Genomic DNA, 7,481 nt, shown 5'->3' with positions numbered 1-7,481 from the left:
AATTTGGTCTGAAGATAAATTAAAACTAAATCAAATTTTAAATGTAATAAAAAAGTTAAAAACAATTAAAAATAATAATAATAGTACATTAGAAACAACTTAATAAAGCCAAACTCAGTGTGATGAACATTAGATAATATTATATACATATTATTTTATATATTTTGAATTTGTATGTGTTTATATATATATATATATATATATATATATATATATTTTTTTTTTTTTTTTTTTTTTTTTTTTTTTTTTGATAGCTTCAGTAAAAATCAGTACAGTTAGCTCTGTGATATAAATGTATTTGACGGCAATGAGGGGCTTTTAGTCTTTTATTGCCGCTGAAACTGAATCCTCCATTTGAGTTTTCGTTCCCCGTGGCTCTCCGTTTCAGAAGCCCTGACAGAGTTTCTCATAGCGCACGCACACACACACACACACACACACACACACACACACACACACACCACACACACACAGACGTATGAGGGCCCTGCATTGTTCAGTGCAGCTGTGTTTATGGCTCTCAGCTGAATCTCCTGTTGGCGTTTAGCGCTTCACTTCACTTGTGAGGGTGTTTACACGGCCCTGCTTTCACCCGCAGAGACACAGACACAAAAAACAACACAATCCCTGTGCTGAGAACTACTAGTACTTACAATACCTATGATTTAAAGGGACAGTTCACACAAAAACACAAACTCTGTCTACATTTACTCATGTGTGCACTGCATACAGATGTTTTGAACAATGCTGGTAACAAAACATTGACTTCTATTGTAGGGACACAAAAGATATTTCTGAAAATATCTTCTTTTATGTTCCACAGAAGTAAAAGCCGTACAGTTTTGGATTGATGTATCCAAATCGTTTTTTGGGTGAACTGTCCTTTTAAATGATTCAAGCTATTTAAGAATTGGTACTCACAAAATATTTGCAGAGTTTAAGTCCTTTTTAATTGGTCATTAATTTTCCCAGGATGTAATTAGACTAATTTATCAGTGTTTTGCTTAAAAACAAGACACATACACTCTTTTCACAGTGTTTAAGTGTAATTTTTTTTTTGGATTTAAGACATGCATGACATGATTAAACCCAACAGTGACTGACAGGAGCATTTTAATGACATGCATCTGCCAAAAAACAAAAAAAAACTTTCCTAATTTTAACAAATACCCCATTGAAGACATGCATAAGAGTATAAATTAGATATTAAGAAAATGCATTTTACATTTCTTGACATTATTGAATAATTGAATTAAAGCGGATGGATAGTGTGTGCATGACATAATTAAACCTGACAGTGATTGACAGGAGTGTTTTGATGGTGCGGTCAGATTCGACACGTACAGCGTTTCAGCTGATGTTTCCCTCCCAAAACGCTTCTGAAATCAGCCAACTGGAGTTTCAGCTGTCGCAGCGTTGGGAATCAAAGATGAATGGGAATATGAAATGCAGCACAGTGGGCCTTTAGTGAGCACATGTGTTTACTCATGTAATTATTAAAATGGGGCTGGGAGTAAATAAACTAAAGTCAGTGTGATGCAGCACAAGTTAATCTTCACAGTCAAAGACATCTGGTTCATACTGGAGGGTAGTTCAGTGTTTTCATAGATCCTAAAAACGTTTAACAGCTAATTATCATTAAATGGGTTGGTCAGTGGCTGAGGGCAGCAGATCGTCAATAAAAAACTGAAACCATAAAATACAAAACATTTCATTCCTTGAAATAAATATATATGAATATATATATATATATATATATATATATATATATATATATATATATATATATATATATATATATATATATATATATATATGAAACTAACTAGTCGTTTCATGTATTTAACTAAAATAAATATTGGTAAATATGGATAAAAACCAACATGAAATAAACAATAAAAACTATATAGACTTATAAAAAATCATACAATTACTATAGTATATAGAGATAACATTAAATTATTTAAAATGTAAGTAAAAAATTAATTTAAAAACTAATAGATTTAGAAAATCTACAGAATTTTTAAACAAAACAAAAATAAAGACTATTATAATGAGAAAACCTATAATTAATCTAATATTTTTCTTTCTTTATTATGCTTGATTATTTTAAGAAAATTCTTAATTGGCCATTCATTTTCCCAAAAGAGTGATTAGACTAGTTTAATAATGCTTTAATTGCATCTCTCGTCCAAACTAATCCAGCTAATCCTGGCATATTTACAATGCTAGTTAATGTTTATTGTCCTTATAAACAAACAAACAAACATGTCCACTGGTTTCAGTTGTTGCAGATTATAGGTTTTCTTATGAATTTATGTGCATTGCAAAACCACATCAACAACACATGCAATTTCCCTGCATGGCCACTGTTGTGTGTGCATGTTTATGAATCTATTGCATTCGTGTATACTGAGATAACATGTATTTGATTTTGTTGAGATGTTCTCTACATGTTCACCTTCCTTTGACATACAGCTGTCTGAAGATTTGATAAAGCCAAGCTGGCAGCTGCTGAAAGACCGTCGCACATCAAAATATTCCTGTGTTGCATAAAACCGTCTGCTAAATGATTAAATGTAAAGGTAAAATACTGTTAAAACTATCTATTTCTTCATGAAATTTGGTGAAATTTTTTTAATATGTGTCATGAATGTGCATGCAAAGTTTCAACACATTGATGTGTTTTGGAAAGGTTGTACTAAATGTATTATATATTTTATGTTGCGGTCAATTTGAGTTACTCCTGATATTCAAACTGCTCAAAATACTGGTTAAACAATTTATTTCTTCATGAAATTTGGTGAATATTTTTCATTTTGGGTCATGAATGTGCATGCAAAATTTCAACACAATAGATGTGTTTGAAAAAGGCTGTACACATTTATTATAACTTTTATGTAGAGGTCAATTTGAGCTACTCTTATCATTCAAACTGCTCAAAATACTGGTTAAACTATTTATTTTTTCATGAAATTTGGTGAATAGTTTTCATTTTGGGTCATGAATATCCATGGCAAATTTTCAGCAAATCAGTGTGGTTTTGGAAAGGAAAGATTACAATCTTTTGTATTGGGGTCAAATTGGCCCCCATTTCATTTCAAAGCACTTAGCCAAAAATCAGCACTTTAAAAAACCACTAGAGTCAGATACAAAAAAAAATGGTAAAACCTTTGTTGTAGCTTATCAAACACTAAGATATTAAATATGTGAAAACATATGAAATTTAAGACTCAAGTTTACTTGAAATTAAGACTCGTCTTCTGAATTATCCAAGGAAAATTCAGTTTATTAATAAAGTTGAGTTTTAGTATAAAAAGAAAACAAATCTGTCAAAGGTTGTTTGGTTTTTAGTTTTTTAGATCTCAATTTCTAGACTGTTGCAACACTGAAAATAAGTGTGGTAAGTCCATTTTACCCTCAAAAGGGTTAGAGAAAAAGTCAAGAAAAGGCAGAGGAAGAACAAATAGCAATAAATACATATTATTTAACTAACTCTCTAAGTTGTTGTCTCATGACTTGTCAGGTTGCATGTTCACATCACATGTTAGATTCTCATGCATGAACTGGTAAATGCATCAGAAATGCAGAAATGTAAGTGAAATTGTTTGAGTAGCATGTTATTCTGAAGCAATCGTCTTTGTAATGCACAGAAATGCAGCTTGTAGTAAGAGCATGGCTTGTTGCACAAACCCTGAGCTGTGAACTACAGTCGGTGTCCTCCTCAGATCTACGGTCCTCTCTGGCCCACAGACTTCTGGGAATGCACACCTCTTTCATCACAGCTGCCACAGGGAGCCCTGTAATGACAAGCAACCCTGTCGCCTTGCAAAAGATGGATGTTTTTCCGTGAGGGTAAGTGTGGGCTTTCTGATGTGTTTTCATTGTGTGCCTGTAATGAAGCAAGACCCGTGTTTTGGGCCGTGTTCTCAAAAATATATTTTTTTTTTTTTGACAGAATAACCGGAGACGTGACCCGTGGAGGATGTTGTCTCGATTTCTCTGCTACTTGCTGATGATAACCGACTTCCACCACCCTTAATAAGCTGGTGAAATCTGTACGCTCATTATAACGAATATCCTGGGGTAGATGTACATTTCTGTCCATGCCGTCTTCTGACTTTAGCGTAATTAGCATCCAGTCGGTCTGATCTGATCTGAGAGCAGGAATCTGTAGTGAGCAAGTCATTATCAGAAGAATATCCTCAGGGAAATCAGGCTTTGGTGAAGGGGATTGTCTTTTCTGTCTTACCAATGTGCTTCTCAAATGAAATAGTAGGTTTACAAAACGCCTCAAGTGGGAAAACACCTTTTGAAAATTATATGCTGGAAATATTTTCTTGAATTCCCATTTTCCAATCAGAGGATGCATCATTTCATCCAAACATTCACTGTAGTCAAATAATATTCATTTAGCAATCCAAAATGTGGGTCACATTTGTTAACATGAAGTAAGAATGAATAATACTTTTACAGCATTTATTAATCTTTGTTAATGATGATTTAAACATTTACTTCTATATTATTCAAATCAAAAGTTGTGATTGTTAACGTTAGTTAATGCACTGTGAATTAACAGGAACTAACAATGGAAAGCTAGTTTCATTAACATTAACAAAGATTAATAACTACTGTAATAAATGTATTGTTCATTGTTTGTTCATATTAATTAATGCATTAACTAATGGAACTTTATTGTAAAGTGTAACCAAAATGTTAAATGCAAGAAGTAAAATATTTGTTTGGATAAAAGCATCTGTTAAATGCACAAATTTAATTTAATAAATAAATAAATAATCAAGAAATGTTTTCCATGTTTTTTTCACTAAATTAACATATTTAATCTTGAACTAGAGTCAACAATATATGTTCTAGGAATCTTTTGCTAAAGTTCCCATTAAGTTATGAAAATATAATATTCTCTGAACTTCAATTTTATTATTATTATTATTATTATATGAACATTAAATTTAATTTAATAATTTAGCAAACATTAAGGGAAAGTTATTTTTTAATGTTCTGAAACAAATAGTAACATAAAAAAACATTAGATGAATGAATAACTAAATAAAATATTCTATAAACAATGTATTAACAAGCTAAGAAGATGAATAAATTTAAGAATATTATTAAAGGCCATACAACTTTGAACAAATGTTCTATTAACATTACTGACAGAACCTTTGTTATTAGTTTTTTGAGAAGTGTAAGCTGCTTGTTAGCTGGGTTTGAACCTATTCAACATTAAAAATCAGTTTGTACTTAATGAAATGAATCAAACTTAGTAACTCCAACGATATTTTTACTGAGAAGTTTAAATAACTGACTCATGAGTAACGAGTCAATCTCTTGATGAATCGATCATTATCATTTACATTTACGTTAAGTAATATTGCAGACGCTTTTTTCCAAAGCGACTTACAATTTGGGAGTACATAAAGCGTTCTTCTTAAAGCGGCAAACACACACAGGAAGTGCTTGTAATACCAAGTTTTAGACATTGTTCAAATAAGTACAAGCTAGAAAGAGAAGGAATAAATTTTACGATGAAGCCAAGTAGTTTCGAATGAGATGAGTTTTTACCTGTTGCTTGAAATTGTCAGGGATTCGGCATTCCGGATCGGGTGGGAAGATCATTCCACCAGCCAGGAACGGTGAAGGAGAATGTTCTGGAAACTGACAATTCAAGAAGGCATCACGTTTGAAAGGAGCGTGTAAAACAGACACCACTTCTCCTGTCAGAATGTCATCTTTAAAGGAATACTTTCAAATTAAAATTCCCTGGTAATTTAATCTCCCCCATGTTGTCCAAGATGTTAATGTCTTTCTTTCTTCAGTCGAAAAGAAATTAAGGCTTTTGAAGAAAACCCCTCAGGATTTTTCTCCATTTAGTGGACTTTTGTGGCGCTCAATGGATTGAAGGTTACAAATGCAGTTTCAGTGCAGCTTCAAAGAGCCCTACACGATCCCAGTCGAGGAATAAGAGTCTTATCTAGAGAAACCATTGCTCATTTTCTTAAAACAATAAACATTTACATACTTTTTAACCACAAATGCTCACCTTAATCTAGTCCAGCAAGTGCATGGCGAGCATCATTAGTTAACAGTATATACTTTTATTTTGTATTTTTTTAGAAAATGAGCAAACCTTGTAACTTAGCTGCATTGAAACTGTAATTTGGACCTTCAGCCCGTTGGTCCCCATTGAAGTCCATTATATGGAGAAATGTTTTCCTCCAAAAAAAAATGTAATTTATTTTCGAATGAAGAAAGAAAGACATGAAGATCTTGGATGTAGAGCAAATATACTAATTAAATAAACAGTGCTTTGCAGCTTTTCAGGCAGGTCTAACATTAGTTTATAGCTGCAGAAATCGAATAAAGTAATCAAATGTAAAGCAACACTGCATATTTTATTGCATAAATTAAAGATTAATCCTTATTAAATTTACAAAGGCCATTCAATCCAGAGCAGTGAGTGATTTCCTTGTCTTTTGTTGTTTGATTAACATTCAAATCTTTAAGACAATGCATGAATCCACTACACTGTTAGTGTAATGTCAACAGACATCTTGACATCAATTGATTTATTTATCTTTTGGTTGAATGTTCACCATTAATTTAAAGCGTTTTTGGACAAGCGCTGAAACACAATCATTCGGAGAGCTTGAAAATTGTTTCGGCAGCCATAACAAAGCCTGGACTTCCCGTAGGTGTCCATTTAATAATTGGTCGTGTTGAAAGATGGGATCCAGTTAAAGTTATAGCAGTATATTCTGGGCAAAAGCACTGAAATAATGAGACCGTAACAAAATGCTGGAGAGAAAAGCCCTCGGGCGTCTCTCCAAACACTGGAGATGCTTTTCATGAGACCTGTTACGGGGACACGAGAATTACAAGGTCGTCTTTTCAGGCGTGTGTTGAAGATCCTGCTTGGAATACTTCTCCTTTCCCAAGTCTTCAAACGCAGCGGCGCTGAAGCTAGTCGTGGCTTCTTCAGCGAGCGGCAGCTGCAAAGGCGTTAGGGTTGCTTTCGATCTCGTCTCTGAGGACACGGCATTAAGACGAGGTTCTCGAGTTTCACATGGAGCAGATTCTCCAGGGAGAAGCACCACTCCTGTGGGAGTCACCTGATACAAACCCCTCTCTAAAGTGCAGGTTTATATTCCAGAGAAAAGAGGCATCTAGGCCCGGCTTTACTCAGATGCATGCGCTTCAGAAATGTAGTTGGGAATTAACTGTTCCGAAAAGATGGGTTTATTATCGCGACTCTCGCTCCAGGCATGTAAAGCGTTTGTTTTTATTTTCACGGATCAGTCAAAGAAAGCATGCAGATGTCTATGTAAGAAAAGTTGTTGTTTTTCTGTACATAGACGATATTGAGAAATTGAGTTTGCATTAAAAAAGCAACGCAATATTCAGAAAGGTTCTATTTATAGGAACTCTAACTCATTTGTGAAAGCTTATTTGGATTCGGATTG

The sequence above is a fragment of the Carassius auratus genome, chromosome 41 (assembly GCF_003368295.1).
Source record: "Carassius auratus strain Wakin chromosome 41, ASM336829v1, whole genome shotgun sequence".
NCBI classification, from domain to species: domain Eukaryota; kingdom Metazoa; phylum Chordata; class Actinopteri; order Cypriniformes; family Cyprinidae; genus Carassius; species Carassius auratus.
This window is presented reverse-complemented; position numbering follows the sequence as displayed.